This window comes from Cavia porcellus, unplaced genomic scaffold (genome assembly GCF_034190915.1).
Source record: "Cavia porcellus strain 051 isolate PalLab524CR breed Dunkin Hartley unplaced genomic scaffold, mCavPor4.1 scaffold_28, whole genome shotgun sequence".
Classification (NCBI taxonomy): Eukaryota; Metazoa; Chordata; class Mammalia; order Rodentia; family Caviidae; genus Cavia; species Cavia porcellus.
The window spans coordinates 51,672,871-51,684,791 of NW_026947511.1; the positions used below are offsets into that span (position 1 = coordinate 51,672,871).

The 11,921-nt window shown below is 43.6% G+C and overlaps 1 non-coding gene across 1 annotated transcript; it reads right to left on the minus strand.

The window, feature by feature from the left end:
- Nucleotides 1–11,495: 11,495 nt before the first annotated feature.
- Nucleotides 11,496–11,632, minus strand: LOC111758040 (small nucleolar RNA SNORA2/SNORA34 family). Its single transcript, XR_002792281.2, has one exon. It is a non-coding gene; the product is annotated as a small nucleolar RNA SNORA2/SNORA34 family (small nucleolar RNA).
- Nucleotides 11,633–11,921: the final 289 nt, after the last annotated feature.

An 11,921-nucleotide genomic window follows, 5' to 3' on the forward strand; every position in this document is an offset into this window, starting at 1 on the left:
TGCTGCTGGTCACCCTGGGAAACACAGGCAGATGGCGTCTCACTGTGTGCCTTGCAGTGAGAGGACTGCTTTCGGCAGCACAATGAAGCATCATGTGCACCGCAACAGGGCGGCTGTTGCAGTTCACAAGAGAAGCCTCAGTGAGGGACCTGGGAACATGGCAGCGCCCTGTCACATGATCCAAAACATGGCGGCACCCTGTCGCCATGTGACCCTCCTGAACATGGTGGTGCCATGCCACGTGGCAGAGGGTTGCAACATGCCGACTGTTCCCAGTGCAAGCTGGAACAATCACACGGCCTGCTGGAGTCTGTAGAATCTACAAAAAATCTGTAGAATCTACAAAAGTCAAATTCACAGAAACAAATTTTAAAAAGTGGTGGTTGAAAGGGTTTGGCCCAGACAGGACACTGTAGCCAGGAAAGCCACAACCGGAAGCAGGAAGCCCCATCTCCCCTGCCCCTAGGAAGTTACCTGTGATGCCATCTTCCCGCCCCTGGAAATTTATATATGGCCCCAAACGTAGGACCAATGGGCTACCTGTGTATCCCTAATGCCCGCCTTAGGTTCCACCCCAAACCGAGGCTATTTACAGACCCCCACGCCACGTATCCGCCCGAGAGATCGCCAGATGCCAGCGGTGGGGGTGCTGGTCATCTCTCTCCGTGTTCTCAGAATAAAGGCCGCTTTTTATTTTATACTTCTCATCTTTTGGAAATATTTTTCATCTTTTGGAAATAATCCTAGCAGTGGTTATTGGGCTGAATGTGGGCAGGGGGAGTTGGAAGGTTACCAGTCAAAGAATACAAAATTCCAGTTAGAAATAATTCCAAGAGATTTTGTATACATAGTTAACATAGTTAACAACAGTGTATTACACTCTTGAAATCACTGAGAGGGGCTTTTAAGTGATCTCAGCACCATAAAAAAGATAAGTACATCAGTAATGCACATATTAATTAGGTCCATGTAGCCAGTCTGCACAGTGAACACAATTGAAAATATCATGTTCTGTGCTAAATATATACAAGTTTGGTCAATTTAAAAAATAAAATTTTACAACACAGATAAGACACATTTTTAAAGAAAATGTTAAAACTTCTTTTTTTTTTTTTTTGTCTTTTTCATTTTTATCGGTACCGGGGATCAAACTCACGACCACCTGCTTGCAAGGCAGGTGCTTATGCCACTGCGCTAAATCCCCAGCCCCCTAAAACTTCTAAAACAGTGAAATTTTCACTATTTTATATGCTTTATAGACTTTTAATGAATGCATGTAGAGAGCCTAAGAGGATATTCTTAGCTTTTGGTATTTAGTAGGTGATGATGTCTACAAATGACCTCTGTATCTTAATCAATTTAAGAAAGTAATAATGCAAATATTCATAAGGCAGTCAGTGTAGTGAGGGGACATTCTGAGTGTATTGAACTCTTATACTTTTGAGCTGAATAGTTTGTACAGCTCTTATTTGAAAGCAACAATAAAAAACTGTGATTCGTGTATGGAGGAAATTACTTTGACTCAACAGTAGCAAAAGTTGGGGCTATGCAATGAAGGTAATCACATATAAAATTTGGCCAAAAAGAAAATTATTTCATTTGTAGAAAATGAATGAAATTTGAGTTCACCATGTTAAATAAAAAAACAAGACTCAAAAACATAAGTATCTCATATTTTCCCTAATATGTGGAATTTTTTTAAAAGCCATGAAAGTAGAAGGAAGACTTACGACCCAAATAGGGAATGATGGGAAATGGGGAGAGGTGTGTGTAACAGGGGGTAATGAGGGGTGGATAGGATCAAATGGTACATGCATGTATGAAGATACTACAATAAAACCCACTATTTTGCAAAATTATACATACTAAAATTGTATTTGAAAAATACAACCAATAATCAGTGACATATTACGTAAGAGAACAACATTTAGAGAAGTTTTGTGCATCTGACTACAACACCATTTAGACACAATTCTATGTGAAGTGGGCAAAATCATTTTCACAGCTTAAATCTCTGATCACTCAAAGCTTACCCAGTACATGCTACTTACTGTAATTAACAAAAAGGAAATTGGTCTGTATGGGGATCTTGATGTGGGACTTTCAGCACACCTTCCCCAGGTTTAAAGAAACAACTCCCAGTACTCAGGAGGCTGAGGCAGGAGGGTCATTGCAAGTTTGAGACCAACCTGGGCTATAAAGTGAGCTGAAGTCCAGCCATAGCAAGACCCCATCTCAAAAAAAAAAAAAAAAAAAAAAACCCTCTCCTTCCAGCCCCTTTCCACAGGACTCTCTGCCACTGTGCACCCAACAGGAGAGTTTTCTTCTAAAAGAGTTGTGAAGGTGGTAAGGATTGGCGCCAGGGAGTCCAGTATTGAGATAGGGAATCAAAAAAGGGAATGAAAGGAGGGGAGACAGAGGGACCTACTAGGTCTGTGTGCAGGAGGAGAGGGGTCAGCACAAAATCTGGGAAATCCAAGCTCAGTTTCAAAGGGCCTCGTCTGGGTTGGGGGAAGCCCAGTGCTGATGACTCCACATGTCCCCAGATTTTCTTTTCACTTTGCCCTCCTCCAATGCTCTTCAGGTCCTTCTGTCTGGAAGCTCAGGACTCCAGTTCTTACTCTCCTTAGGGGTTTCGTGCCTAGAGAAATCAATCAGGGTCACTAAAAACCATGGAGTCTCCTACTCTCCACAGCGGGTCATGGGGTCCAAACCCTGCTCCTGGTGCTGTCTGTAGGAGTCCTGGCCCTGACAGGCCTGAGCAGTTGAGTGTGGGTTAGAAGGGGAAAGAAAGGTCACTAGAAGAAGCAGCTAGGGGACACCCTGGCCATGACCAAGATCAGGGAATAAATATTATTTAGACACCCCCCTTTATTTATCCTCTCTCTGTCCTGACTGCAAGCAGGAGACTAGGGCTTGATAAACCAGTAGAGTAATTGGGTGTGATCTGTCAATCACGTAGAGTTGTCAAGCTTTAGCCAATTATGGCTGAGGAATTGAGTGTGGCCTGTCACTCCTAGAGAATTTGGCCAATCAGCACCAAGACGCATGCGCAGAGTTGATGAAGAGCCTGTGTGGGAACAGCCCACACGTGAATTCACAAGAAGATAAAGACAACAATCTTTTTTTTTTTTTTTTTACTTTTTGAGACAGGGTCTCTCTATGCAGTTCAGGCTGGCCTTGAGCTCACTTTGTAGCCCAGACGGTCTCAAACTCGCAAGGATCCTCCTGCCTCAACCTCCTGAGTGCTGGGATTACAGGCGTGTGCCACCATGCCCAGCTAAAGACAGCAATCTTTGATTTCTCTGCCATTGTCCCTTGTTTATGCAGAGGCAAAACGTCCTGAGTGTAGCACACATCTCTAGGTATTTTTTACTCTTTTTCTTCTATTTTGTCTCTCATTTCCTCGATAAACTCCCCCCTCTCCTTTTCTTTCTTTTTTGCTTATTCCCCTCCGTCCGCTGGGAGCCCAGTGCTCCATGCATCAACAGTTTTCAGCGACGCCAGGCGGGAGCTGCCCGTAGAGGCGACCCTGGCGCGCCTGGCCGGTTGGGATGGGCCCCGGGACGCGCCGACAGTGGCCGAGCGCGGCGCCGGCTTCGCCCCCTCAACGCTCCCGCCAGGAGGAGGCGCCTGCATGGAGGCGAGGCCTGAGGCGGCAGCAGCAGCGGGGCTGCACCGAGCGGGACGGCCGGGGCTAAGAGTCGCCCGGTTGGAGGCGTGAGAGACTTCGAGGGTAGGCAGGGTCGGAGCGAGGACGTTCTGCGCTGCGCAGGCCTCAGGGGTCGTTGGCGTGCGCCGGGCTGTTCTGTCAGAATTCCGCGCTGAGGGAGCGGTTAACAGGCTGCTTCCCTCGGTGGAGTTCGCCAATCAGCGCTCAGAGGGTAGGCGGGGCTGGGGGCGATTAGTTCCCGCCAGGCGGCGCTCAGGGCGTGGGCGGGGCCAGCGGCGCAGGCTGTCTCATCTGGGAGGCTCCGGCCCGGGCTGACTGGATCCGCTCAGCGACGCGCTCACCTCAGCCAGGCGAAGAGCAGCGCCCGGACTAGACGCCGCAGGCCCGTGCGGGTCGGGCCGGGAGCGCGCGGCACCCGAGCTGCAGGCCGAGGTCGGGGTCTCTGACGGCCAGCATCCGGGGCGCGGTCCTTATTGCTTGTCTTCCTCATCGCCCTGCGCCTCTCGCCGACCCCGCGGCTCCCGCTCCGCCCCGCCCGGGCCCGGCGCCTCCTCTCCGTCCGCGGGGACGCGCGCGGCTGCGCTCTCGGTGCCGCCGGGTCCCGCCGCGTCCCAGCCGCCGCCAGCGCTCCGGCTCCCGCCCCTCTAGAGGTTACTTTCCGCCGCGCTTCCCCCGTGGCCAGCGGAGGGCGCGATGGGGCTCGCGGAGTCCCCGTCCGACACGCCGGCCCGACCGATGCTTACAGCCGTTTGTGCGGCGTCTCCTCGCGAAGGGGTTTGTTTTGTGCCATTGGCGGCGCCGCCGCAGCAGTGGTGCTGAGACCGGTGTGTGCAGAGTAGAAAGACGCTCGAATCATCCAGAATTGGAGCCAAGGGAGACATTCTAGCTGGGTGTTACGTTTTCTTTCGTTTTTTCTCTTCCATTTGTTTTCTGTTTTGGTATGTTGGTTTCCTGTCTCCGTTGGTAGGATTGGTTGATTGATTTTTATCTTTGGAAACAGCAGCTCCAGGTGATGGTGACTTTACATACAAAAGCGTTAAAATCCCGTTTTGTAGATTCTTTTTTTCTTTTTGTGACCATTCGTGTACTCCGATTTCAGTATGGTTGTTTGCAGCATGTGGGTTTGCTTTTTTAAATCCCATAAAGAAAGACTGTTTTACAACCTTGTAAAGGAATTTTTGTAGTTCTTGCCAGACATTATCTTCTGGGATGACAAATAACATTGATCATTGAAAATGACATCCATAGTTTTATGGCCAGAGAAGAGGTTTTCGTAGATTTTTTTTTTTTTTATCGGTATCGGGGATCGAACTCACAACCGCGCGCTTGCAAGGCAGGCGCTTATGCCGCTGAGCTAAATACCCAGCCCCCGAGAAAATGTTTTTGATTTTTTGCTTTTTGCTTTTTGTTGTTTGCTTTTGTCTTTTTGAGACATGATTTCGCTAATGCAGTTCAGGCTGGCCTTGGGCTCGCTTTGCAGCCCAAGCTGGTCTCAAATTTGCAAAGGATTCTCCTGCCTCCGCCTCCCAATTGCTGAGAAGATGATCTTTTAAAGCTGTGGGTGAAACAAAAGGAATTCCTAAGAGATTCAGATGCAATCTTTTTGCATCTTTGGAAACCCTCTCTTTAGGAATGGCAGGACAGATCTTGTACAGAGGCACGCTTGTCCCACCCTTGCTCACTATGGCAATGGGGGTGAGGGTGCCTCAGAGGGATCTGTCTGCATGGGGAGTCCACATGTCTGAGTCAACAGTGCACATATCCACACCAGTTTATTTCCCATCCCAATTCCAAGTATGCTTTTTGTTTATTCCAAGTATGTAAGTTGTCCTTGCCTTCTTATCTGGCTTTTTTTTTTTTTTTCTTATTCTTGGTTTTTGGACTACAGTACATTATAAAATCACAGCAGACAGTCCCTCTTGCTGCAGTCTCTAATGTTCCCAGTCTAGGAAGAGTGAATTATGTGGTCAGCATGTTAGAGTCTAGGATAAAAATCAGTAAGGAGCAAAATATAAATGCCTTCTGCTTTCAAGATATCTCTTCCTTAATTACCAAACATGATTCTATTTTCAATGCAATATCTGAGAGGTTATAATTAAAAACCCCGAAAGCAGATTAAGTTCTCTTTCTTTAAGAAATGTTTTGCCATCACTAGATAATTTTCATTCATAGCAAGTTCTCAGTTAGATCACACTTGGGTTTTGAAGTCTTTCTGTTTAGACTTTAGAGATTATTTTACTTAAAATGTGGGAAAATACTCAAACATGGTTCACCATGTGAGAATCAAAGAAAGTTTCCTTCATCTTAACTAAACTTCAGGCAGTTTCTTTCCCTCCTGGTCCCCTAATTTAGGGAACTTGCTGTTCTAAATTTTTCTGCCCTATTGAGATGCAAATGTTCAGTTCATAAATGTCTTTTTAGATGACCTGGAGCCATCTCATTAAAATGTGATCATTAAGAATATGGTGTCCTGGGGCTGGGGATTTAGCTCAGTGGCATAAGCACCTGCCTTGCAAGTGTGTGGTCATGAGTTCACTCCCTGGTGCCCATAAAAAAAAAAATTAAGAATATGGTGTCCTGTTCTGTCAATCCCTGGGATGGTGAAAGCCTAATCTCTGCATGATGGAGGAGAATAAATATTAAAGAATCCCATAACTAAATATAAAATTACAAAAATGAAAAGTTCTATGAAGGAAAATATAAATAGGTTATAAGAGCATGAGACTGAGTAAAGGTAACCTAATCAAGGCTTCTCTGAAGAACTGAACTGACTTTTAAAAACAGTGAGCTTAAGGGAATCACAGATGTATTTAGGTCCCATTTGAAAATTTTACATAGGAAAACTGGAGGAGAGTCAGTGAGACCAGAGTTCAGACTCTTATCTGTCACTGAATAGAGATCAAGGAGCTTTCTGGAAGAAGAGATGAAGACCTCAACTAGGCCTACTGAGTAAGTTGTTGACTCTCATTACAGAAAGAAAAATTTGAGAATGCATCACTGAGAGGTATCGATCAGACAGACTAAAGAAGTATGCACTCAGAGGAAAATGTAATGTGTACCTTCAAAAAAGAGGCTTTCAGGAGCTGAGGATTTAGCTCACCAACATAAGCACCTGCCTTGCAAGCAGGCAGTCGAGAGTTCGATCCCTGGTACTGATAAAACTGAAAAAGAGAGGAAAAAAAAAGGAGGCTTTCTTTGATCAGATGTGAGCCACATTTCCATCATTAATAGAAGCTGTCACTGGGTGTGAGTGGATTACACTTGTAATTGCAAGCACTTGGGAGGCTGAGGTAAGGAGATCACTGTGACTTTGAGGCCTCTTAGGCTACAAACTGAACTCAAATCTAGCCTGAACTGCATAGTGAAACCCTGTCTCAAGAGGATCCTTGTGAGTTCGAGACCAGCTTAGGCTACAAAGTGAGCTCGAGGCCTGCCCAAACTGCATAGAAACCCTGTCTCAAAAAGACAAAAGAAAAAAAAAAAAAAAACCAGGAAGGAGGGAAGAGGAGGAGAAGGACAGGAGAAGGAGAAAAGAAACAGCTGTGTGAATAAATTTTCATATATTGAGAACAAAATGGCTGCTAGGAAGATTTTGCTCCTAATAAAAAGCATACAATATAAATAAGAACTCCCCATCTGATAACAAGATATGGTAGCCATTGTTGATTTCCTATTATCCTGCTTTGAAGTTCTATACTAGTTTCACTGCTTTGTTTGGATTGATTTTACCCTGTTTTGTTGGGTTTTACTCTTTAAAATAATAAATAAGTAAGCAGAACTCTGCATCAGGAAAAACACACAAGTCTAAAGCTGTAGAGTGAGTTTTTTTATTTTAAAGGGGATAAAATTAAACAACAAAACAGAACAAAATAGGCCATAAGAAAGCAATGTAAGAGATATAAATTTCAAAGCTAGATGACCTCATATTGTGTCTTCCAAATAGTTGTCCATGTCTTCACATACAGAAAGTTCTGACAAAACAACATAGTATAGGTCCTCCCCCAAGATGGTGGATTTAGATAAGCAGCAGAATACAGAGGCTCCCTGAGACAGACAACTCAGATGCTGGAATAAAACATCGTGGGGAGGTCCGGACAGAGAGAGATGAATCCTCTCGACCCAGGAAGAAACTAAAGGGAAAAGAACTAGTCAAAATGTAGGCCCAGGGCTACCATTGTAGCAGCTAAGATTACAGGCACGGTGCCCTCACCACAGTGCCCAACTTGCATGGCCGCAGCTCGCCAAGCTGCCCAAACTCCTGCCACTTTGACCAAGCTGACTAAACTCCCGCCACTGCAACTCGCTCTTCCTGTGACTCACTAGAACCACAGTTAGGCTGAAGTTGGAAGTCTGTGAGCCCAACGGAAAACGGAGCCAGCAAGAGACCTGCATTACCTACAGTAAGTGCTGGAATAAGACCCTTCCATGGGAAAGGGGCGACCAGCTGGATGACATGTTGGAATTGGGCAGGATGGGCAGGAACAAGCAACACCAGTGACTCCAGTCAGTCATTTCATTCCCACACCAGATTGGTGGGATGTGCTTGGCCTGAGTCATGCCTCTGGCTAGGTCCCAATAAGCTGCCCCAAACCAATTCCTTATGCTGGATGCACACCAATGCAGCAAAGCCCCCAAAGGTTGACGGACCCAGAGGGCAGGGGCCAGCATAGGCCACCCCTGCTTGCACCCCAGTGACCAATAGCAAACTGGAGAGGGCAGAAAACCCTAGCCAACATGCTTCAGAAGAACCATAACCAACAAGGAAAGGGGCTAGGACCTCCTCTATACACCTGCTTGGAGGAAACCAAAAACATGACAAGAGAAAGAAACAAGAAAAGGTCCCCAGCCCCCAGCCCTGAGAACATTGATCTGGGAGATGTAAATACAAAAGAGTCTGAGGGCAGCAAATATGCTGTCAGACAGACAGCATCAGTGGACATAAAAAGATATCTTTGGGACCTCATAGATGAGCTCAAAAGTGAAATATTTAATCAAGTAAAGCAAGATATAAGTAGATTAATAAAAGAAATGCTAAGCACCTCTTAAGACACAGATAGAAGAATGGGGGAACACAAAAAAAGGAAAGAGATGTTTGATAAAGAATATAAAGAAACCTAGAATACATGAAGCAGGTTCAAAGAGATTACCAGGAAATAAAAAACTCCATTGAAAGCTGGCAAAACTGCTTGAAAGAAACTAAGGATAGACTATCAAAACTTGAAGACAGGTTTGCAATGTGTGGTCATGAAAGGAAGAATCTCTTAAAAGTAACAAGGAAACAGACAATAACAATACAAAACCTAGAAGATGACAAGTGGATCTATAACTTAAGAATAAAGAATGTGAATGAGAAGCAGAAGTTTAAAAAAAGGAAATAAAAAGGCTATTCACAGAAATAATTAAGGAAAACTTTCCAAACATAGGAAAAGGAAATGATATTCAGATGTATGAGGCATACAGAACTCCAGCCACCTAAAACCAAAAGGGAGCTACACCCAGACATATAATAATCAAAGAAAAGAAACAGATCACCTATAAAGGAAAACCTCTCAATATCATGGCAGACTTCTCGACACAGACCATCAAATCAAGAAGAGCTTGGAGCAAAGTATGCCAAGCTCTGAAAGAAAATAAGCTCCAGCCCAGATTGATGTACCCTGAAAAACTGATTCTAGAAATTAATGGAGAAAGAAGATGCTTCCAAGACAAAGAGGAACTGGGAGAAATCACGACCACCAATCCAACCCTACAGAGAATACTGAAAGACATTTTAGAGAGAGAAAAAAGTACCAGGATTTCAGGAATAGTGGCAGAGAGGCCTCAATGAATGGAGCAGAAAGTGGAATGAAGGAGAAAAGCAGACAACTAATGGCAAAAAAATAGCACAACAGAAATGAGGCAGAGAAGGTTGGCTATAGACTCATATAGATGGCCTTGATACACTAAAAAAAAAAAAAAAAAGAAAGAAAAAAAGAAATAGGCAGGGTCCACCAATATGCTATATATAGGAAATATAATTAACCCGAAAAAGGGTTTATAGACCAAAAATCAAATGTGAGCAAACAATGCTCTATATGACAGGGAACCAGAGAGTAATAGGCATGACTCAACCAGCACCTGCAGATAGGTTGGAAAGACAGGTTTTGTAGGTAAAGGAATACAACTTGAGATCAAGTCCAAGAGGGAGAAGATTCAGAACCACTTAGGTAAATAGCAGGTTGCCCCCTCAATCTAAAAACTGATGGAGTTTGTGGGACCCAAAAATGCACAGTGCACCCTGTGTCATGGGGGAAGAATAATCTAAAAATATAAGGCAGAGGATATTATTAATAATGTATCAGGATTTAAAACCCACATTACCTCACGCTGCTCTGTTTAGATGGATTATATTCTGTCCCAGTGTGTCTACTTGCACTAGATCTGAGGGCACAGACAGCTATCCCAAAAATAGCAGGGTATGCCTGGGATTTAGTACAGCAGCATAAGCACCTGTCTTGGAAGTGTGTAGTGATGAGTTTGATCCCTGGTACCAAAAAACAAAATAGCAGGATATAGTATGGTAATCATCCTTAATTCCCTATTAGCTGAAGCTCTGTATAACTTACACTGTTTTATCATGACTGGTCTTAGTTAAATCTGGTTTGTTTGATTGCTATTTGGTATCGATGGATTTTATTCAAAACTTTTATGATTGATAGTATCAAGTCTGAGCGTATAGGCAACTACACTAAAGATGACAAGATTTACTACAGTACTGATTCTGGTTTGATTATTACTGCTTTTGAAGTTTTACACTATCTACAATGTTTTGTTTTTATTAATATTGTTGTATACTGCTATATTTAATTATACTATCCCTGATGATATAGACAATTCTATTGAAGGTAGCAAGAGACAACACAGTAACCACTGTAGAGCACCTTGTACTGTGGTTTTATATGACTTTTTCATTTCATGTGTTTATAGGAATATGTTTTGTTTTGTCTTGCTTTGTTTTGTTTCTCCCTCTAATATAGAAAGGATAGAAATACATATTAGGACTCATGCATATGTAAAATTTATAAACAGTTTATGAGAACTGATCTTATGACACATGATGAAATGAACAGATACTTTGAAGAAAAAGAGACACTAAAATACCCAGTGCTGATCCTGGAGTGTCATAATGTGAAACCCAGCAATAATATTATTCTTTGTTCAGAGTGATATTAGCCTGCTTGGGTTTATTCAATCTCAATGTAATTGAAGATACGGATAACTGCATGTATGTTTTAAGTGTATAGGATTGATAGCCATATTACTAAGTTCTTGTTGGATAGTTGCACAGAACTGTTTGCAGTCTCGCTGTTTGAATGTCTACTTTGTATGCTTCACTTCTGTAACTTGAACAACTACTTGTAAGATGACAATATGTAATCATCAACTAGCGATTTCTTACTGTTTATTTTTTCTTTGAAATTATGCATTATTTCTACCCTTTTCCTGTTTTGTTTATTCTCTTTTTAAATAAATTTTTTTAAAAAACATAGTATAAAACTGATCCGAATTGAATGAGGGAAGTGTTTTAGGTCTTTGAAACCAGGCAATAGGGAAGTCACTAATGGCTGTCATAGTCTCTTGTTCTCTTCAAAGTAGCTTTCCATACTTGCATGTATATTGAAGTTCAACGAAACAAAACAGAAAAGGGGTGGGGTTGCTTGGTTTCCCAGTGCTCCAGGTCCCAGCATGACACGGGTCCCAGTAAACACTGGTGGCTCCTGTGCTGGGCTGCCGCAGCCTGCCATACTCACAGCCACTCACCAGGTGGGCAGGGGTTGCTTCAAGCTGTTTCTTTCTAATGAATTGACCATTTCACTGCCCAAGCTCTGAAATGGCCAACAGATTATAGAAAGACATCTCTCTAGGCTCCTGCTTGAAACCAACAGTGTTAGGAAGCTGCCAGCCTTGATTCAGGGCCAGGCAAAGTGAGTTGTTACACCTTATGCTGTGGGTCCCCTGCTGAGATGAGCAGTAGAGGTAACTGTAAAAGAGTTTTTGAAATCTTCCCTTCACACTAGTCTCACTATGATAGGAATGATTCCATTAGATATGTCTGCCTCTACTGCCTTAAACAAAGTACCAAAGCACAAGGAACCAGTGGGCCACAGTTTGGAGAGTTCTAAGGCTAAAGAAAAAGTAAGAAGAAGACACCAGTGCTGCCAGACCTCTCAGCAGAGATGTCTGTCCAGTACTCAAGTGTTGTAAAGGA